Source organism: Notamacropus eugenii, chromosome 2 (genome assembly GCF_028372415.1).
Source record: "Notamacropus eugenii isolate mMacEug1 chromosome 2, mMacEug1.pri_v2, whole genome shotgun sequence".
Taxonomy (NCBI): Eukaryota; Metazoa; Chordata; class Mammalia; order Diprotodontia; family Macropodidae; genus Notamacropus; species Notamacropus eugenii.
In genome coordinates, this window is record NC_092873.1 from 22,135,873 (window position 1) to 22,159,162 (window position 23,290).

Below are 23,290 nucleotides of genomic sequence, written 5' to 3' on the forward strand. Positions count from 1 at the left end.
CCATAATCTGAGTTCTGCCTCCATCTGAGCAGCCCCAGGAAGTAACCTTGGCAAGGATGTTCCCCGATCTGATCTATTGCTGCAGGAAGGAGGCTGGGCACTCCCTATTCACGGTTAATGATCAATAAACGGCTCCTGTGAAGTTGGAAGGACCCTGGATTTGGAGGCAGAAGACCAGGGTTCAAGTCCCAGCCCCACTAGTTACCACCTCAGTCATGTAGAGCAAGTTGATTCCACTCTCTGAGTCTCCAAATCCCTGAATGTAGAAGAAAGTCAATGGATTACATCTCAGAGATCCAATGCTTTCCAGGTTTCATGTGAGCATTTCAGAGATAATCTCACTTTATCTTTCAGAGAACTTCCATGGGCTTTTGGTGAGGGTGGGAGTTATTAAGAAGTACTTTGGGAAATTTTCTTGTAAAGTGAATGTGAAAAAGTCAATTTTCTCTTTCTGTAGATCTGTATTTCCCCAAATCCCCTTTACTAAACCATTTGATAGATGCTCTGTCCAGCTCAGACCTCCTTGGGAGTATCTAGTTCATCATCATAACAATAAGAATGAAAGCTAACATCTATATAGGGCTTACTGTGTGCCAAGTACTGTGCTAAGCACTTTACAATTATTATCTGCTTTGATACTCATGAGTCTGGGAGGTAGCTACTATTATTATCCCATTTTATAGATGAAGAAACTGAGACAAATGGAAGTTAAGGGACTTCCCCAGGACCACATAGCTAGTACATGTCTGAGGACAGATTTGAATTCAGGTCTTCCTGACTCCAGTCTGGCACCTAGATGGCCCAAGGGAGGGTCAAGGATAAACTGGAGCACACAAAGTAGGGAGGGGGGGCCCACAAATGGACAGTGAAGGGTCTTAAACCCATGCCATTTAAGAACCGCTTCAAGGAAATGGGGAACTAGAGAAGAGAAAACTTAAGCAGGTGGAACAAAATCATTGCCTTCAACCATTTGACGAGATGTCACACTGAAGAGGCATTGACTGCCTATCAACGGTATGGTTCCGGGCTGTCCATAATCATGGGATCTCCTCCACTGAAATGGGACCTCCCTGAGGAGCTTTTATCGCCTGTCTTTGTATTCCTAGCCTTTAGCATTGTGCCCAGTATACAGTAAGCGCTCAATAAATGCTTGTCGACTGATTCATTGTTCTGCTTGGCCCCCAGAGGGCATGAATAGGAGCCATTGATTCTACCCATAGGGGAGCAGCACAAAGAAAATTTAGATTTAATGTCACAAAAGATTTCCTGGCAGTGAGAGCTGTCCCAAAGCAGAATGAAATCACTTGGGAGGTGGTGAACTCCCTCTCCCTGGAGGTCATCAAGCAACATGATCTCTTGTTAAGAATGTTTTTAGAAGTTCTTTTTGGACTAGATACCTCTCAGACCCCTTCTGTGTCTGAGGACACATGAAATGGGCTTTACCCAAACTGTTTTTACAACGGAGGAGGAAATTAAAGGTGAAATAGGCAGTATTCTCTCTGCTCTTGACCTTGGACAGCAGCCCCTCAGCATCTCCCCTGGTTTTCTTCCCACACTCCACTGTACTCCCACCACTTCTTGGGTAGGGTAGAGTGGTGGTGCCTTTCAAGTACAAATTGGAATGGATTCCTATTCTAGCTCTCAAGTTCTGTGATTCTGTCTTTCTACACCTGCAAGAGGTGGGCTGACAGTCCAAAGGAAAGAGAATGTCCCTCATCATGAAGGAATATATGGACAGCTCCAGAGCTGCCCAGGTAGGCACCAGCTATTAGGAGACTGCCCAACAAATGGTTTTGTTTCCTCCGGAGTACTTAGAAAGAAATGGACACAATTCCCTGTCAGGCCTAGAGGCCTAAGGGCTACCCGAGTCTTTCCTTACCTGTCGCAGGTCTTTGGCTGGCCAAATCGGATAAACGTATGAGAGAAGAGACTTTCCAGAGTTGAACAAGGGTTAGGCTTTATTCAGGGTCTTGGTTACATGTGCAGGGGGAATTCTTCCTCAGGAGGGAGGAGTCCTCCTCCCAAGGAGGCAAAGATCTTACAGTAAGAGAATGGAAGTGGGAGTGGGAGAGGGGAGAGGGGAGAGGGGCCTTCTGTCCTCTAAGGGCTCCTCAGTGCTAAGAGCACCTTCAGGCTTTCCTGACCCTACTTAAGCTCTCCTGCCACATAGTTTGCACCTGAATACCGTGCCTGTTCTCAGCCCTTAGACAACAATAGGTGTGCTCAGACCATGGATTAATCTCGAGGGCGGGATGCTCTCCCCAGCAAGTTTCCCACGGGGAAGAGGCAGAAATGCACGAGATAGCCCGGGTCTCACACCTCAATTCCCAGCTGTTCCCTGGGGGGCCTCATGAGAACTCTAAGGTTTAGAAGTCCTCACTTTTACCTGCCCGAGACTGTCCACATGGAACTGAGCTTACACCCCCAACAATTCCCATCTAATGAGGCAGCATGAATGGATGGCAAAGGCCAAACTGCTCCTGCTCAGCCTCGCATCCACAAATGGGATCTGATAGATGAGAGAGAGAGAGAGACAGAGAGACAGAGAGACAGAGAGACAGAGAGACAGAGAGAGAGAGACAGAGAAGAGACAGAGGAGAGACAGGAGAGACAGAGGAGAGAGAGGAGAGAAAGAGAGAGGAGAGGCATATATCTCCACATCTCTACATATCTATGTATGTAGAAATCCCTCCCATTTCATCTGCACCTTTTCCCTCTTTATCAGGCTCCAAGGCTCAGCTCAGGCAGCACTTTAATGATAAGCCTTTTGTTAGCATTTCCTCCCTCCCTTCTCTAATTACCTTGTATCTATTTATCTCTATCTATGCAACATCTCCCTAGCAGAACCCAAGCTTGTTGGGCTCAGGAACCATTTTTGCTTCTTGTCTGTGTGTCCCTCACACCCAGAATACACAGTGTCTAGCACATTTGGGGAAGAGGTGCACATTTGTGATTTCTTTGGCACAGGCTAGGGAGCTCTTAACCTGGGGTCCATGAACTTGTTTTAAAAGCATGCTGACAACTGTATTTCAATATAATAATTCAATATAATTCTTTCCCCTTGAAATCATGTGTGTTTTCTTTTATTCATTTACAAACATTATTCTAAGAATAGTTTAAAAACAGCCACAACCCATTGTTCCATTAGGGTCCGTTGACTTCTTTGCCAGGGGCTTAGAAGAGTCCATGACTACAAAAAGTGGCTGGAATCCCTAACTTAGGGAATTTACTGTGTGGAGTATTATTCCATCAACGCATGTGAACAACTCTTCTGCAGCTGAGACTTTAAGTGACTCCCCCAGGGTCCCACAATCAGTCTGTGTCAGAGAAAGGACCAGAACACACATCCTCTTAATTAGCCACAGTTGGCTTCCTGTCCAGTACTTTGTTGAGCTGAACTGAACTGACTTGGAGTCAGAGCTGATGGGATCCCAGACCTGGAGCTGGAGAAGAGCCACCCACATGGTGGTTGTGGTCCAGCTCCCTTGTTTTTTCTGAGTCTCCAAGTGTGGATTGTAACCCTGGCATGAGGTGTGCTATCCTGTGCTAATTGCATCCTATCACCTGTGAGAGCCTCAGTTTCCTCAGCTGCAAGATGAGACTGATACTTTCTCTGCCTACCTAGTAGGTGTGCTGAGAGAATCAGATGAAATCACACGTGCGAACTCTGTGTAAACCTTCAAAGACCACTGTGGAAATGGGCACTGGCATTCTGATTCACAATACAAGAGATCCTGCATCTTCTGCCTGGAGAAACTGACCAGCATCCAGCAGGCCATGGCCTCTGGACCACTGCCACTTCCTGAGAAGGGATTGACTGTAACAAAAGTGAGACAAGGCTGAAGATTAGATTAGGCTAGGCAGGGGGCACATATCTGAGCTGGGTGAGTTCTGGGAGGTCAGTGAACCTCTTAGCTGGGAGAGATGCCCAGTAGGAGCTCGTGAGTCATCGGAATGAAGTGTTTCTTCACACTGGTGAAGGAGATTTCCTGTAGGATAATGACCTACAGGCAGCTGATGACTTGAATTCCTGGGTCAAGATGCATGTGTGCCTACCTACCTACCTCCCACCCCTCCCCACACGTTGCTCTTTGCTTAATTATATGGAAAATTCAGGACAAAGTGGAACTTTTTTAGCTGGAAATGGCTGGAAAATTCCACCCACTGTCCACCTAACTGCTTGGAAACAGCTCAGCTCTGGCAACAGTTTAGCTAGTTCATTTGGGGTTCAGAGGGAAAATAGAGGCATCCTCTATACTTGGACTTCTCCATCTTTTTTCCCCAAAGCTTTCTGGGAACTGAGGTTGGTTCCTTAGCCCATGATGGAAGCCAAGAGGAAGCATTCTCTATTTATGACTCCAGATGTTGTAAGATCATAGATTCAGAGCTAGCAGGGACCTTTGAATAAGAGGATTATGGGTCTATGGGACCTCAGAGACTGGGGCTGGAGATGACTGACCTGTTCAAGGTCATACAGATAATAAAGGACATGATTTGAATGCAGGTGTTCCCTACACTGTGACTCTCTCCACTGTACCATACTATGTATGGCTGCCCTATCTAATTATCTAGCTTCCTTTCTCATTTTCCCCATTATTTCCCCATTTCTGGCTCCAGCCAGACACCCTCACCAAAGACACCTTGTATATTGGAAAGTTCACAGGAGAGGCAACTGGAGGGGCTGGGCTGGGTGCTGGCTCTGCCACTGACTCAGCGGCCCTGAGCAACTAATGAAATGTTCCAAGCCTCAATTTCCTTCTCTGTTAAATGAGAGGATCACACAAGACAGTCTCCAAGATGCTTCTTGGGCCTCCAGCTCTGTGGTTCCACAATGATCCTCTAGAAGAGATTCATGGAAAATGACCATTATACACACACTGGCCTGCAGCTAATGGGCAGTGCATTGAGTCACCCATCTTTGACAGGGATAGTGAGCTAGGAGGCCAGTGAGCTAAGAGGAAGACAGGATGATGGCCATTCATTCCTATTCCCACTCCTTTGATCACGCCTTCCCTCTCTCTGCATGTCCTTGTCCTCTTCTCTCCAGCTTGTCCAACTGCTGCCCCTTTGAGAGTAAAATCTCCCCCAAGAGGCTACCTCTGATTGTGGAAGCCCACCCTGCTGATTTCTTCTTCCTCTGTATTTCATGTCAAGGGGGAACCTTGGCCTTCTTTCTTAGTCTTGTCTCTGCAGCTGGACCCTAACTCACCCTTACCCGGTACCTTTCAAATGTGCCATTCTGAGCACCAGAAAGGTTTTCTTTAAAAAAAAAAAAAAAACATGCCCAGAGATCCTTCAGTATGAATTAGAGGGTCTTACTCCAAGACCCAGCATCTTATAAACCAGGAGGGTTCATTGAACATCAGAGCCCTGAAGGACCTTAGAATGTCAAGGCGGGAAGGGCCTTAGAGCAGGGAATGTCAGGGCTGGGATGGGACTTGGAACAGGGAATAGAGAGTGTCGGAGTGAACTTCAGAGATCACATCCATTTCTCTTTCCGTTTTACAGACAAGGAAACTGAGCTCTCAGAGAAAGCGTCTTGTCCAAGGTTTCCCAGTCAGAGACTTGGACTCTGGTCTTCTGTTCTAATTCCAGAACTCTTTCTGCTTCAGTATCTGCATTTGTTCATTTCCTGGCCTGATTGCCATCGGCCCCACACTCCCCTCATTCACAAACAAACATTAATCACTCACTGACATCACCCAGGCACTGAGCTGAACACTTTGAAAATATTCTCTCATCTTATCCTCGCAACAACACTGGGAGGGAGGTGCTATTACCCCCATTTTACAGATGAAGAGAATGAGGTTCGGAGTGGTTGTGACTTGCTTAGGGTCATATAGCTAGTAAGTGGAGGAGTCGGGATTTGAACCCAGGCCTCCTGACATCCAGTCCAGTGCTCTCTATGGCACATGGGCTTGGTCTAATCCAGAGGCCACAGTTTTTCTACAGACCACAATGTGGCCTTCGGCGGGTCCCCTCTCCTTCTCAGGCTTCCTGCTTCTAAAGTGAGAGAATTATGCTTTAGGATCCTTCAGCATTTAGAAGGATATGCTTCTCTAACATCCAGACATCCCCCTGTGTGCCACCTCCTAGCCAAGTCAATATTTCAGATCAGCCTCTTCTGCTGGCCAGACCAGTCCATGGGCTCTTCCTGCCCCAGATAAGTGAACTCGTGGGTGAACTCTCTCACTTCAGCCCTGGCTGTCCTCCAAAGCTCTCTCTGTGGTGTAATTAGAGCTGCAATCAGCACCCAGAGGCTGCAATTCATCCAACCCAAGCCGCTGAGTTGCAGCTTCCATGTAGGTCATTCACCTTAGCCCTGCCTGGCCTAGCCTGGCCCTTAGGAAGCAGGTCAGATGAGAAAGTCCCGGAAAGTTCTGTTGTTGGGATAGAACACCTTGGGGCTTGAGCACTGGGCCACCATCTGCCCCCGAGGATGTCAGAGGAGTGACCAGCTCCCTAGAAGAGCTGCCTTGCCCTGTCAGCTCCTGCCCCCACACTCATGAAAGAACCAATCAATCAGGAATTGATTGACAGGCACCCATTAAAGTGCCTTGACTCAGATTTTGGCTGAGCTGAGCTCTGGGAATGCCCAGATGCCCTGAAGCATCCTCTGTCTCCGAGATGCTGCTGTCCTGTCATAATCTTATCTGTCATCTGAGGACCCACAGGCTAAGTTGGGACAGCCATAGAATGCCCTCCCAACTGGCATGTGCCCAACAGAAGGGAAAGTCCTTCAATCAAGGAATCCTCCTTTGTTTGTCTTCATACAATAAATAATAAATAAATAATTTAATTAATAAATGCTGATTGTAGAAAGCACAAGACAATGTGGCACAGCATCGTGCAGTGAAAAGAACCTTCAGCCCAGAGTCTTCTTCTCTGTGTAATGGGTATGAACAACCTCACCCTGGCTTTAGAGATCTGAGTTATTAAGCAGGACTCCCAAAGCTAACGGGGACCTTTGACTAAGAAGAGCCATCATCTTTTGTGTCCCACCATCTACACACCAGCAGCCAATGAATCTTGATTCATCCAACCTACGTCCAGGCCTGGAAGGGACCTCCAGGACACCTAGCCCATCCCCCTTATTTCATAGAGGATGAAACAGGGGTGCAGAAGGCGATGTGAATTATTCAAAGTCACATAGGAAGTATCAGAAGCTACCCAGAATGCTCCGCTGAGGGCTGTGATCGATTATGTGGCCTCACATAATGGTGAGGCCACAATGGTGGCCTCATGTGGGAACTCCTTCTCCCAGTTCTATTCATAAGCCTTCTCATCCCATGGGATTCTTGCCCATATCCACTCATAACTCTCCACAGAGAATCTACCTAGTGCTTAGAGGCAAACATTCATCAAATCGATTGTGTGCAGAAAGGGCTCAAACTTCTAATGCCTTGGAGGGAGACTCTTGAAAATGTTAAGTATACTGTGAGCACTCCCTCCACCAACACTAATAGCAACCCCTCCATGCCTCTGTTGATGTTTTAACTAGTTGTTGTGAACCAGCTGAGAATAAGCCTTTTGGTTCCTCTTCGCTCTGGTCCTGGGACACGGACATGGCCCATCGCCCTGCCATGGTCGCTTTCTCTGCCCTGGAGAAGGGATAGGTGAGGGGGCAGGAGGATGGGTTGGGATCCAAGGAAAGGAAAAGGAAGAAGACTATTTGAGGCACAGAGAACACGGCAGGAACAATCTTCAAATGTATCTTTTCCAGGTCTCACTTGGATTTCTTCCGTGCCTGAAACAAAGGAGATAAGATTCTGGAGCAGTGTAGCAGATGGGAAGTGTGGGATGGGAAGGGTGACTTTTCTGGCTTTCCTGACCAGTGGCCCAAGTCAAGAGACCTTTAGGAATTGTCTGCACTCAGCACTGGTCCTGAGTGGGTCTCAGGTCTTTCTCATGCACCTGCTATCTCCGGGAGTCAGCTCACCTTTTGTCTGTCCTGGTCCTCAGGAGCCTTGCTAATCCCTAGGGCTGACTGAGATCCAACAACTCAGCAGTTTCCACTCCTTGATGAGGGTGAATAGCTGAGTTGACTCTTTTATTTGGGGGGAGGGGTGGAGAAAGGGGAGAGGGCTTAATGTCTTCCCATGAATTACCAGAGCAATCCACTGCAGGATGCCGTGTGTGATTCCCCCCCAAAATCCATTAGCTGAGCAGCTCAGATCCCACCCTATGATTATCACCCTGGGCACTGGATTGGGTAGCACCAGTTGGACAATTAACCTCCTGTCATTGAACTGAAGCCCAAACTGCTCCTTCTCTCCTTTCATTAAAGCCCTCCAGGTCCCCCTACTACTGGGACTTGCTCACACATGTGAGGAAAGGATGGGAAGGAAAGGAGGAGGGGCAGTGCCCATCTGTTTGATGCCTGGCACAACACCATGTCACAATCTGAGGTAGGGAGCCCTCACTCCCAGAGAAAGGGGAAGCATCTATTTATAATGACAAAGGTTGGCCTGAACCTTTGTTGGGGTCTTTGCTATGCCACAAAGGCTAGGGAGGAAAGAGAAGTGCCAACCTGAAGGGGGCACTGCCACTCTCAGGCTGCCCAGGTCTAGGCATCAGCAGTCAAAGTGCAGGTTGGAGCCCCCATAGGGCTTCTGGGGGCAGCTTTCATCATGCTTCTTTGGACTAGCATTGCCCTATTATAATCCCTTCATGCTTATCTTCTTCTACTCTCTCCATCTTCCTCTCCCTTTCATCCTTCCCCATCCAGAAAAATAAATCCAGAACCATGGCTAAGCTGAGGTTTGTATGGCCAGTGTTAGTGGGGAACAGTAGAGTTCTTTTTCCTCTTCCAACCCCACCTCCATGCTTATAGCATGATATAGAAAACAGTTTCTCTGGCGTGATCCATTTCGAGGCACTCCCCAACCCCTGCCACCACACAGAAAGCAATCTATGACAACCCATAAATCCTAGGAAGCTGCCTGAGGCTTACAACAGTTCAGTGGCATGGCTAGGGTACCCAGTTGACAAGTACCATGAGGAAGATTCAAACCCAGGTCCTTGTGGCTCCAAGGCCAACACTTCCTCCAAAAACTCAAGATGTACCTGTTCCATGCTTCATATTTGTGAGAATATCCACTATGTGGGTATACCATTGTATGGGACCTCATGGTTTGGAGAAGCCCCATTAACTCTTGGAATCCAATCTGGGACAACTGAGTAAATGGTCACATCCAACTCTAATGGTCAGCTGGACCACCTTTCTAAATACTGGCCCAAGAAGCAGCCCCCCTCTGCCAGAAAGCCCTCCATGATCACTCTGGCCAAGGCAATAATGGCTGAGTTTTTTCTCCTGTCTCCCAGCCCTCCTTTGACCATAGTTTCTATTTTCAAGGTCTGGGCTATTTTACAGCCTGTACAGATGGGGGTCTCCCCACTTTAGCTACCTTCCTTCTCCCCCCTTCAGGATGACCGACTCTGAGAGTTAAGCTCCCCCTAATCTTACCTGGAGGAATGTCTTGGCTGGCTGCTAGATCCTAAGCAAATGTCCTGAGTCATAGAGCTTCCTCAAGATAGAACAGCCCTATGAGATAAAGTCTAGTGAACAGAAGGGGAAATTCAGATCCTGAACTCAACAGATGTCTACGATGTAGCTGGTTCTGGGCTGGGTGCTGAGGAAAACAGAGCAGTATAGATAACCATTCTTGTTATAACTGGCTCATCTTTTGCATGGAGCGATAAATATCTGCTCTGAGATCTGACCCACACTATCTGGCAGTCAATAAACATTTATTAAGCATCTAATATGTGCCATACACTGTGGTAAGTGCTGAGGATACAACGGTAAGAAAGAAAGACAGCCTCTATTTTTAAAGAATTTATAATCTGATGGGGGAAGACAATATACAGAAGGAAATGAAAAGGTCACAGGAAAGAGGAAAGGTACTTGGCATGGGGGTACATGATGGAGAAGTCCAAAAGAGTTCAAAGCCAGATGGGAAAGGAAGATTCAGCTGGCTTGGCTTCTCTTCCAAAATGGAGGCTTTCTCCCATCGCCAGGAGAAGGGGATTGCCATCTTGGTGGAGAGGAGCAAGAGGGAGATGGCATCACTTGGAATACTATGCTTGGGGAGGAGCAGAGAGGATGCAGGACAAGGCTGACCAGGTGGTCACTCCACTTTCCTATCTCCAGCTCTCCATTTCACTTCTGACATTTGTCCTATGTTGCTCCTTTTTAAGGACCAGGAAAAACATGACTGGTCACTCTCTGGTCCTTCTCTAGGCACCTTGACTAACTTCCACCACATACTGGTGACACATGAAACAGTCTTGCATATCGAGCAAGCAGATTTACGGAGCAAGCAGTGAACAGCAATGAGGGAAGTGATACAGATTAGATTAGATAATAGAATACACAATAGTAAGTGATCTCTGAGAGTAAGGGGCAAGATAAAATCTCAGCTCAACCAGGAGACAATAATGTCCCCAGAGTAATCTACTCTTCGAAGTGTCTGGGAGCAGGTCCTGGGAATCATGGGACATGGAGCAATGTCCCATGGAATGCCTCTAATACCCTCCCTCCTCTCTCTCTTTCACCAAAGTCTCTCCACCTTACTCTGCATCCTAGCCTCAGAGGTCTCTCAGTGAATTAGAGATCATGGCTGTCTCTATCTACGCAGCATACAGTATCATAGGGCTGTCCTCCAGGGAACCACCTTCATCCACCTTGGAGCTGGTAGATGTATCATAAAGATAAAAATGAAACAGTCCCTGCCTTCAGGAAGCTTGCATTCTTTGGGAGAAAAACATGTATGCAAATAAATAAATACAAAATAATGGCAGAGGAATTTCTAGGAGGCAGACAGAGGTCAATATGAAGAGAAGGAAAGCCTAGAGTAGGGTGGGTTGGGGACATTGAGGGAGAAGAGCTTGGTGGTGAAGGAGGAACTTGCAGCTTGGCCAGCCCACAACTCACTTTGCTGTTATTTGGGTCAACCAGATGGACCCATCCATTCCCACTGGAGGGAAGCTGGGGTAAGATATTCCCATTTTTGGACTCTTTTTGAAAGCACAGAGTGCCAGGCAGATCTTTCTCAACTGCCTTAAAAATTCGAAATTTATTATTTATTTTTCTTTCTCCCTATATACTTTGTCATCTAAGAGACCAACACATGCAGAATGTATGGAGGTAAAAATTTCCAAGAAAAAAAACTCTTTCCTCTGGGACTGGAGCAAAGCCTTCCTACAATGTAATAAAGAATGTCCATCTTGCCTTAATCCATGGTCCCACAAGGGCTGAGGGAGCCAAGACTTGGTTGGGCAGAACACCTCTGGAGATCGGCATTAGGCTGAGAGAGCTGATCCTGGGTGGGGGAGTGTGGATCCTGTGTCCTCCTGGTTGTTAGGACAGCTGACCAAACTCAGCACAAACGGCAGCATGGACGGTAGCAGTTGGGGGTTCCTCTCCAGGGCCCCCCACCACAACCTGTCATCACTCCTCTAATGAGCCTGTAATGTTAGTGAGGATCTCTCGCTCAGGGCTGGCTATCTTTAGCAGAAGATGGCAGGAGCCCACAACTGGTGCATGGGGGTGTCTCGCCAGTTGGGTCTGAGCTGGAGGTGCTGATGACAGAATGTCAGGATCAATTTGCACATCGGAGCTAAGCCTCGAGTGGAGACGCCTCTTGGAAACACTCAGGGCACACACATGGCATTTCTCCCTGGAATATGAGCTCTGAGAGGCCACCTTTAAAAGTTTCTCTAAGCCTGAGAATCCTAGCCAGTGATCCCTAAGAGATACACATACCTTGGAATGAATCTGGTTCCTGCCGAGATTTTTTTAATGGGTATTTAATGTCTCGTGTCCAGCACAGCACAGGCTCCAAAAGGTTATTCAGATAAAGCACATTTACACACACAGACACACACACACACACACACATTTGCATGTGTGAGTACGTGTGTGTATTCAAGCATTAAAGTCTGAAAGACAACTCAGGCAGCTTCACCAGAAACTGTCTGTGGGGGGTGAGATGTACATTTTCAGATGTCACCAATGTATGAATTTGGTGTATTTGACTGTTTTTATTAATTACAAGAGAAAGTTTCTCTTCTCAAAGAGGGGGAAGTTATGGGAAAGGTAGAGTTGGTGGGCTATGATGGAGGAGAAGGAGGAAAAGAAGAAGAAGGAGAAAGAGAAGAAGGAGGAGGAAGAGGAGGGGGAGGAGAAGGAGAAGAAGTCAGCGATCAGTGGGGGGGCCAGCTGGGGACATTACCAAGAAAGAGCTATGTAGAAGAAAACGTGTTGAGGATGTCACTGGAGACTTTTGCGATCAGAAAAGCAGGTGGGTTAGTTGTGACTGGTAAGAGCAAGGGATAAGCCGTCAAGAGTCCTGTTGGTGTTCTCCTAGTAAAATATAAACTCCTGGAGGGCAGGGAGTTTCCATTTTTGGTCTCTATTTCCCAGAGACTAGCAGCATACCTAGTACATAGGGGGAGTTTAAAAAATGTCTGTTGAACTGAGTCAAACGCCAAGTGATTCAGGGGAGGGCCCTGGCATGTGAGGTGAGTCAAAGAGAGGACTGAGCAAAGGAGTCCAACAATGAGGATATCCCCTCCCATGGCACAGATAGTGACCCACCCGTGCTTTCCTTTCCTGGGAAGTTCCTGTTCTTGTCACCACATAGCGTGGCTTCTGCCCTACACTTTCATCAATTGTTCTCCCTCTTGGTCACACAGTGCAGTGTGCCAGGCTTGGAGTGAGGAAGACCTGAGTTCAAATTCTGCCTCAGACACCTATGAGCTAGGTGACCTTGGGCAAGTCACTTAACTTCTGGTTGCTTCAGTTTCCTCATCTGTAAAATGGAGCTCCTAACAGCACTTACTTGTTAGTGTTGCTGCGAGGATGAAGTGAGATAACAAGTGTAACATGCTTATTACAGTGTTATTTAGTATTATATCATTATTACTTTCTAATCAGAGGTTCCCTTAACGAAGCTATCTCCATGACTTCTCAAGTCAAAGCTTCATTGGCAACAACGAAGCTTACTATTGCCCACCCCACCCTCACCCAATCCTCCCAAGATAGTAAGGTCAGATTCATGGCTGGCTTAAGGTAGAATCTCAGCTTATCACTCTTTAATCTTCCTGGTTAACTAGGTCTGGGAATCACATGAATAGAGATGAATCCGCAGGAGCTGATGAGATGAGAGAAAGACAGGGAGAGAGATAGAGAGAGAGAGACAGAGAGAGTCAGAGAGACAAGGACAGAAAGAACAGAGAGAAGGGAAGGGCAGGGCCAGAAGCTTGGTGAGTACCCTCAGTGAGGAGGCCTGATATGGATGATGAACCAGCCAAAAAGGCTGAGAAAGAGCAGTAAGCCAGCTCAGAAGATACTGTCCATAAGACAGAAGAAGGTGAGAGTCTGGGCCTATCTCCTCTTGGTGACTTACCCAGGTTTGTCTGCAGCCAGAACCCACTTCTCTGACTCCCAGCCCAGTGACCTCCTAACATGGCTATTTTTCCCTATTCCCCAGTTGCAAGGGTGGGGTGGGGGTGGGGGGAAATCAATAAACAGAATGGTTAATGATCAGACAACATTTCCTTCCTTTGAATGAGTTTGCATTAAAAATCTGTGTGCACTTTGACCAGAAACATTGTGTAGGAAAGAGGCACGGAGGTGAGTGTGTGTGTGTGTGTGTGTGTGTGTGTGCGTGCGTGCGTGCGTGCGTGCGTGTGTGTGTGTGTGTGTGTGTATATGAAGGTGCAAAGAGCCTGGCCTTGTATGTGGGGAATGGCAACTTTGACAGTGACTGGCTCTACCACCAAGCCAGGAAGGCCTCAGACCATAGCCTAGTTAGCATTCCAACTGAGTCATTTGGCCAAAGCCCGAAATGCCTAAGCATGATGAGGAGACTGAGGTAGGGAGCTTGACTGGGGAAGGATGACAGGTTTGAAGGTGAGCACATTGGGGTAGGTTCATGACATTCATACACATGGTCTTTCCCTATAGATTGGAAACTCCTTGAGGACAGGGGCTGCTTCATTTCTCTCCTTGAATCTCCAGCACCTTGCTTAATACCTGGCACCCATAAACCAGTACCTTTTTTATGGATGAAAATGCTTGGTTGAGATCCCCAGGGCATGTTTGGACCCAATGCACCATTCAGAAACACCACCATTTGCTTGGCATCTCAAGCTTGTGGCATGAAGTGCACGGCCTCTGGAGGGGCATTTCAGTCTTCCTCCAACTTCTACTCCAAATCTGGCTTACACAGGGCTACTGTCAATTCTCCCTAAGTAGTTCTGACTGCACCACTTTTCTCCTCAAGAATCTTCCTCCCTATCATCTACTAGGGTGAGTCCAGATTACTGAATCTGTTATTTCAAAGTCCTCCAAAATCTGCACTCACCGAGAATTTCAGTCTTGTCTTTCATGATCTCACAAGCATATGTGCTCATGCGTGTGTGTGCACACACATGCACACTCACACACACACACACATACACAAGATGTTCTGCCTCTGTCAGCCTGATCTGTTTTTCCAACATGTCTTCTAATTCCCCAGTCTTGCTCCTATAATTTTCCCACTTGGATTGATGAAGAAAACTTGTCCCTGGGTTAAAGAGATATTAGGCAGGTCATGGGCCTGGGAGCAGATTTTGGAGGGCCTTGAATGCCAGACTCAGGCACTTGGACTTCTTCCCCAAGGCAATGGGGCACTCTGGCCATCCCCTCTTCAGCTCTTCTCTAGTCCTTCCTCCTCCAGGAAACCTCCTCTGTTCACCCCAAATCCCTGGGAGCTCTTGTCCTCTGACCTCAATGACACTCATTGTCTGAATCTTACTTTTATTTTTACACTGGGTAGGAACCAGAGAAGAGTTTGGGGCTGGATGAGAGGTTGCACCTGCTGGGGTTCCTTTCCTCTGACTCTGGGGGCATCAGGACTAGCCCCTGCAGGCTAGAAGGCTAATCAGTACTGAGTACTGACTTGGGCAGAGTCTGACCTCAGTGTAAAAGGCCCTTCTTCCAGGCCTCCCATCTTCTCTTTCTCTGTTCTCACAATCTCCCTTTTGCAGGAGGCATTCATTCCTAATCTCACATCCTAACCCTAACTCGCACTTTCTAATGGGAGTGGCTTTGTTCCCTGGTAAAGGGATTCTGGAATCTGTGAGTGGGCAAGGTTGTAGGGATGGGGAGAAGGCTTCTTCAAAGGCCAGGAATCCTCTCTGGGCCTTAAGCTGTCCTTGGCCCACAACACCATTCCCTAGCAAGGCCTTTCCCTTAGCCTGGTGGCCATCATCCAAGATTCTTCCAACACAGATGACTTTGCACCATGGCCTCCAGGTGACCAGGGTGAAGCAGGGCCTACCACAGAGAGACCAGATCACCTGCCAAGAAGGTTTACAGGTCCAAGAGTCAGCCATGTCCTGTGGATGGGGAGATCTCCAGATGTCTATGGAGGACATTGGTCTGGCTGCCGCGATCAACTTGATGTACTTACTCTCATGTGTTCTTATGTATTCCTGCCCCTTGACTTGTAGGGCAGGGTTCACTCTCCTGCCCAAGTGCCCAGGACTTTGCTGATACTCAGACACTCTCTAAGGAATTGTGACCTCAGGGATGTGGACATTCCCTTCTGTCACATGGATCCCAGCCTCCGATCCCATGCAGTTCTCCTCTGTGATCTCCCAAAGGTTCATTATCTACCTACCATCCCTGATGCCTCCCCTGCTTTCTGCTAACATCACCAGGATGCTGTTGGACCACCTGGGCTAGCAAGTGACCAGCCTATCTTATCTTTCCATCGTACAATTCCATGATGGTGTATTCCTTGAATAAGAAGTCCTTTTGAATCTAATTGAATTGCATTAAATCAGGGTCATTGCAGAGCCTCCCAAATGAAATCTGTAATCACTTAAAAGATTTTGGATTTACTATCCACACATGAAAAGTCAAGTGGATGAATACCTATCAGTCAGATAGACAGAAACCTTGAAGAATGCTAGAGATTCTCAGAGGTAAAGGTGAAGAGATAGCTCTCTTCAGGTATGGTTGTCTGCCTGTACAAAGGTGAGGAATGGTGTGCTCCATCCAAGAAAGAGTAAATGGGCCAATTGGACTGGAACAAACAGGACGTGAGGGGGCCTAATGTGCAATAAGTCTGCAAATCGGTCAGGAGCCAGAGTGCAAAGAGTTTTAACCACCAAGCTGAATAATATGAACTGGTCACATTCTACACTGATTTAGGTGTGCATGTACCCTCTTAGACTGAAAGATCTCAGGGTGGGGATGGTGCCTTATCCCCTTTTCCCATTTTATCACAGAATCCAGAGCAGGCACTGCTGTCCAAACTGTCAATGTCAGATGGATGTGTTCAAGGGCTATGGCTCTGAACTAGACCCTACCACACAATAGGAAAACCAAAGGTCAGAAGATGGTAGACTTGTTGAGTCCAAAGGACCCCAAAAACCATCTAGTCCAATGTCTTAATTTTACAAAGAAGGAAACTGAGGCCCAGAGAGCTGATTCTGCTTAAGGTCCCACCATTAAGTGCGGCTGAGTAAGAACTTCCGACACCAAATCCAGCATCCTATCCATAGCATGGCAGGCCACCTCTGCTCACTGCAGCAAGCAGTGACCTGCAGAGACCTACTGGCCTTCCAGAGGACTTTCTTTGGAGGCTGATTGTTGGGATCCTCAGCTGGGGTCAATATGACTCCTCTTTATCGCAGAGGGTCTGAGCTATGAACCATGAAGAGGCCAGGAGGAGTGGGATACAGGCCATCCATGAACCTGGAGCCAGAGCCCTCATATCCTTGAGAACAGGAACAGAAGGGGACTGTTTTGGTCCTTCCATTGCCTCAAACAAGAGACTGGGCACACAGAAGACACTCAATGAGGCTTGGTGATGGCTAAGCCAAGGCACTGGGCCATGCTTTGCCCTAGTTCCATCCCTAGCCCACCATGCTCTTGGAGATAGGAAGGGAAGCCCCAGTCCTAGGGAAGGCTTACCTTGCAGCTCACCTGGACTTTGAGTTCTTGCTAAGTATATGAGTGAGCACTGCCATCTGGTGGCCACATTCAGAAATTCCTGGAAGGTGGACCACCTCCTTAAATATGTGACCCTCATCTTTCCTCTGGTCTCAGGAGTCACAAGGAATGAATGTCCAGTTTTCAGGGAAAAAAAAAGGGGAATGAAGGGGAGGAAGCCTGTGGCCACAGGTCCTAAGTTAAAACAAATAGGTTCACTCTCTACTCAGAGTCCTAGAAGGAACTGTTGAGGCCAGTAAGTCCACCCCTCAGGTAAGAGATGAAGGAATGACTGTGACTTGTCACGATCTCACAGCTAAGAGTGTGAGGCAGGATTTGAACCCTGGCCTCCCTGACTCCAGGCACAGTGCCCCCTGCTCTTCCACGTTGCCTCTCTCTCCAGTGTTTCCATTCCATCCAACTTGATCAATTAATTTATCATAGCAGAGTTATCTATCTCTCTGTCTATCTATCCATCTATCTATACCTACAGGAGGATGTACACGAAACCCTCTGCAAACTTAGCATGGACCATACATATCAGCTGTAATTAGCAATGTTTACAGAGCTCTTTCATCTCAACTGAGTCTGCCAGTCATCTGGAGAGGGAAGGGGGTGCAGTCTAGACCTGTGATTCCATCAGAGTGAGGAGCTCCTGGTGTGGAAACTCCCTTCACCAAGCCTAGAGGCTTGGAGAATTGCCTAGGGTCATTGAGAGGTAAAGTGTTAAGGCCAGAGTCATGCAGCAAATAGAGGTCAGTGGAGGGCCCTGAACTCAGGACTTCCTGGACCGATCTCCTCTCTGCCACACTGGCTTTCCCAGATAATGGGGAGGGGGATAGAGATGACTTGGACACAGGTAATGGATAATACAAGATAGAACGAGATGGCGGCTGAGAGCTGCAGGCCAGGGGAATGGGCCTTTCCTGAATATCAGGAAACATTCTGGTTTCTTATTCTTCCTGAGTACTTTCCTTCTCCCTGACCTGCTCTGGACCTTCTGAAGGCCCCTCAGTCTCGGATATCCTCACTGGGCCTCAGCTCCGAGGCCAGAGCAGGAGCTCGAATGGTCCTGAAGAAACTACCTCTCATGAAGAGGAATTAGATCACATGAGAGTCAGGGAGCATTGGCCCAAGATCTCACCACCAGGTCTCAGCTTCCACCGGAGCTCCTCTGGCCCTTGGGTGATGTAGGCAGGCATGGTGATGCTGGGCACCCTCAGGCCACCACAGCCTCAGAACAGAAAAAAGACAGGTAAAGAGCAAAGTCTGGAGGTACCAGATGCCAGGGCTTCTATCTCCCAGAATCTTATCTTGATGCCCTTGCCCAGCGACTCCCCCACCCTCCAGGAAGTACGTAGAAGCTAGTAAAATGCGCCAAGAAAAGCTAGTGGCAGGTGGCTCCTCTACCATTCATGGCCACCTGGCCCCCTTAAACCCAGACCCATCCTTTCACCAAACAAGGTTTCCCTTGTCCAGCCCCTTGGATTCAGCACCTGGCAACAAGGTCACCATAGTCAAAGCCTCCTTATCATGACTCCAGCCACGGCAGCCAGAGAAGGTGGTACAGTATGCAGTCAACCGGATTGAAATTTGCAGGCCCTCTGACAGTGATAGCCTCATAGCCAGGGCTAGGCCACCTGACATCACTGATCCTCAGTTTCCCCATCTGTCAGTGAGGATAAGAAGATGTCCAGTGCCTTCCTCCATGGCCTGGCTTAAAGCATCTTGCAAGTCTGGCAATTCCCTGTAAATATCAGCTATTTTTATAAACTATGGATGAGTTGCCCCAAAACATGCTTCTTAGGAAAATCAAAGAATCATGTCCTCTCTGAATCGGAAGGAGTCTGGGTGACCACCCCACCCACCCTGAACAAGATTCTCCAAGGACTGTCCTCAAGGCTCAGCCCTCCCTTGAGGGGGACACAGTACCTCCTGAAGCAAACCATTCCATGCCAGGATGGCTCTTACTAGCAGCCAGTTTCTCCTGATGTGGTGCTGGGATCTCTCCCAGCAATGACTACTGGCAGATCTTGGTTTGATTCTCTGGGGCCCAGGAAAATGAGACTGGCTGTCGCCCTCCCCCAATCCCACCCCAGCCTGGCCCCAACCTTCTCATGTGGGGGCACAATTGCCACAATTTCTTCAGTTTGTTTTCCTGATGTGTCCTGAGCCCAAGGCTCTCCATCGTCCCAGCTGCCTTCCTCTGGGCACTCTCCAGTTTATCAATGTCTTTCCTCAACAGTAGTGACCAGAACTGAACACAGGCCTCCAGAAATGTGACCTGGCCAGAGAAGAACACACTGGTGCTATGATCCAGTCAACAAGCATGATTGAGTGCCAGCTGTGTGTCAAGCACTAGGCTAAGTGCTGGAGATAGAAAGAGAGGCAGAAGAGAATCCACCAATATTCGTATTAAAAAGCTCTCTACAGACTAAATAGGAGACAATGGAAAGCCCTGGAATTAAGAGGGGTTGGGAAGGCTCCTTGTAGAAGGTGGGATTTTAGCCGAGACTTGAAGCCAGGGAGGTCAGTGGTCAGTGGGAAAGGGGAGCCTTCCAGGACTGGGTAATAGTTGGAGAGAAGCCCAGAGCAGGGATAATGGGTCTTGTTCATGGAACAGGCAGGAGGCCAGGCTCAGGGGCTCAAAGAGGACATATCAGGGAGTAAGGGTAAGAAGATTGGAAAGGGAGGAGAGAACTGGGTCATGAAAGAGCCTCGAAGGTCAAACAGAGCATTTTCTATTTGATTTGGAGGCAATGTGAGCCCTGGAGTTCATTGAGTAGGGGAGTGACATGATCTGACCTGCACTTTAGGACAGTCACTAGTGGCTGAAAAATGGAGGATGGGCTGGATTGGGGAGAGGCTGGAGGCAGGGGGACCAGCAACTCCTTTGTTCTAGAAGTTTTGCCTCTTTTAATGCCACCTAAGATCCCACTAGATTTGAGGGGTTTATTTTAGTTTGGGGCTGCCAGAAAGTGAAGGACTGAGCTTGCAGGCCTCCTCAAATCTTTTTCTGACAAATTTCTGTCTGTCTGACTTTGATCACATGAATTCAAGTAGAAAATTCGACATTTATTCCTTGAAATCCCACCTCATTCTGTTTGGCCCACCAAGATCATTTTGAATCCTGACTGTTATCCACTGGGTTAGTTCTCCCTCCCAGCTTTGGGTCTTCACATATCAGGGGAGCATGTCATCTGAGCCTTTATCCAAGGCCTCAACAATCATGTTAAATAGCACAGGGTCAAGAATGCTGATCCCTGGGTGAAGCATGCCACCAGAGACTTCCTGAGAGTTGACGTTGAATCAATGATGACTGGTGTTTGGGTTGGCCAATTCAATCAGTTCCAAAGCCATCCAGTTGAACTCTTGCAGATTTGGAGCTAGAAGAGACCTTGGAAGTCCTCAAATCCAACCCCTGTATTTTTCAGATAGGAAGGTAAGGCTGAACAGGAAAGAGCCTTGCCCAAAGTCTACACCAACTGGAGACACATGCTTTCTTGAAGCACCAATGATCCCTGGGATCCTCCAGGCCCAAAGGATAGTGTGCAAAATGTGCTTCCCTATTTCTTTAGATATTGGAGAGGCACTATCCCACCCATTCCCTCCTGCTTCCTCAAGGCAAGGGTCCACCAGTAGACAATGATGGGGACAGGAGGGTGCCTGAGCTGTCCCTTGGGAGGAAGAGAAGGATGGCAACCACCCAAGCAGCGTATGAAACTGAGTGTCTGTCTTTGCAAAGATGGAAGAGAGAAAGGGACAAAGATGATGAGTGGACAATCACGAAGAGCTTTTAAAGCCATCCAAATCCAAACAGAAACATAGAACAGTAGAACCTGAAGGACCCTTAGAACACAGCCCAGTTGTAAGGCAGGGTCCTTAGAACACACAGAAGAGAGAGTGGCAGATGTGGGAGGGGAATTAGAAGGTAGAACATGGGACTTCATGGAAGGAGGTTCTGAGATTGTCATTTTACAGAGGAATGAGACTGAAGCCCCAGGTGGGGAACAGACATACATAAAGAGGCAAGAGCCCAACCCCGGGAGTCCTGGGAGCTATGCCACCCCCATCCCACTGCCCTGGGCTTTGGACATGGGCTTTGTGGTACATCCCTCCCTACACACACATACACAGACACACACACACAGACATACACACAGAGACAGACACACAGAGAGACAGATACACACACAGACACACACACATACACACACAGACAGACATACACAGAGAGACAGACACACATACACACAGACAGATAGACACACACAGGCAGACACACACAAAGAGACAGATAGACACACACACAGACACACAGAGAGAGACAGACACACACACACACAGACACACACAGAGACAGATAGACACACACAGACAGACACACATAGAGACAGACACACACACACACAGTCTTAGTCCCATGAAGTTCCAGAATATGAGGGAAGGATGACTGAGGAAGCCACATAATAGGTAGTCCCTCAGTCTTGGTTGATTCAGCTTGTTTATCATTTTAATAATAATAGCTGATATTGAAAATAACCAAAGATTTGTAAATTGCTCTTTGTTTGATCAAAACAAAAGTTCCATCCACTTGGGGTGCACCTGATCAAAGCCCTGTCCACCCATGGACTCCTCAGAGTCCCCTCACACACTGGGGGATTAGCAGGACAGAGGGCAGGGGCTTCTTTGACAAGAAGAAGTTGAGACTCTGTGGGTTTGAGGGACTTGTATGAAGCCTCCCTGGGTGTTCGCTCCATGACAGCTGGGCCCAGATTTCCTGAACGACACTTCCAGGGTCTAGCCCCCAAATGACATGGACCCTCAAGCATCATGGCTCAGGAATAGGACAATGCCTCAAATTCAAGACCCTGGGTTATGCAGAGGAGGAGGACAAGGCCCAGAGAGGGGAAAGGACTCAGGTCGCATAGGTAGTAAGTAGACAAATCTGAATTTGAACTAGATCCTCTGATCTCAAACACAGGCCACTCACAACTCCCCTGCCACCTCCAAGGACCAGGATATCTTGGCTAAAACAAGGCGGAGGCTGTTGGTAAGTCCCAATGATGAAGATGCCCATCTGTGTTTTCCTCCTCCAGACTGTACACATTCCCTCTACTTGTACTTGAGAAAAGAATCTTGGCTCTTCCTACAAGGGATGGACACTGAGTCCTGGCTTCTGCCAAGGTGTCCATCTTCCTACTGTGTTTGTCCCTCAGTGAGCCCCAGAGGGCCAGGGTGGGAAAGCAGCCTTTTCAGAGTTCAGTCTGCCCTAGGATGGGGGGCTAAGGTTCTGAGCCAGTGCCCACAGGTGAGGCAGGGGCAGGGGCAACTGTCCTCCCCTCTTCCAGCAGGGGGCAGCAATGGCTCAAGGATGGAGAGATGGCTAAGCTCCCAGAAAACAGCAGAGGCTCCCTGTGCCTAGAGAAGACAGAGCACTCTGGCTCTACTTAACTCCAGCAAGCAGAACTCTGAGGACGAAAGAACCCATGGAGGGAGAGCATTTCAGAGGGGCAGATTTCAGCTCAATGGAAGGAAAAGCTTCCCAACGGTAAGAAGGCCATGTCCTTCTAAGGTTTACATGGTTTCTCACAAACCCACGAGGCTTTTTTGTTCTGGTAGAGGCTGAGCTCAGTCCATGGCCCCCTTTGAGATTCTACAGAGAAGAGCTTTTCTCTGCTAAAACTGCTTGGTTGCCTGGAGCAGTTGAGGTGCCCAAGATGACACATCAAAGGGAGGCTGATTTTGCTTGGGAATGTGGCTCCCCTGAGAAGCCCATGGTCTTCCCCTTTAATACACTTGTGTTTTACCAGCAGCTACAGTGTGATATAGCAGTTTTGAGAGCTGGCTTCAAAGACAGGACACCCTGGGTTCAAGTCCCTGACTGTGTGACCCTGAGTAAGGCAGCTCTCTAAGACAGGCTGCCGGGAGGGTGTGACATGCATTGATTACACAGGGTTTGCAATCCTGGAAATTCCACGTAACAATGAAATCCCAAGTCCAGCACTTACTTTTTTCTAACCTTTTATAACCAAACCTGGAGTTTCATGAGGGTAGAGATTTTCAGGGTGGAAAGCCCCCTCCAGTGATTCATATCAGGACTGAGAGGGTAAGGAACTCATCCAGGGTCACATAGCTGAAAAATGACTGAGCTGGGATAATTGATTCATCAAAAAGTATTTATTAAGCTCTTACTGTGTACAAAGACCAACACTGGAAACACAGGGTTTGGAGAAGGCATGTTCCCTGCCCTCCTTGAGAAGCAGGGTGATGGGATGGTTAGGGAGCTGGATTTGG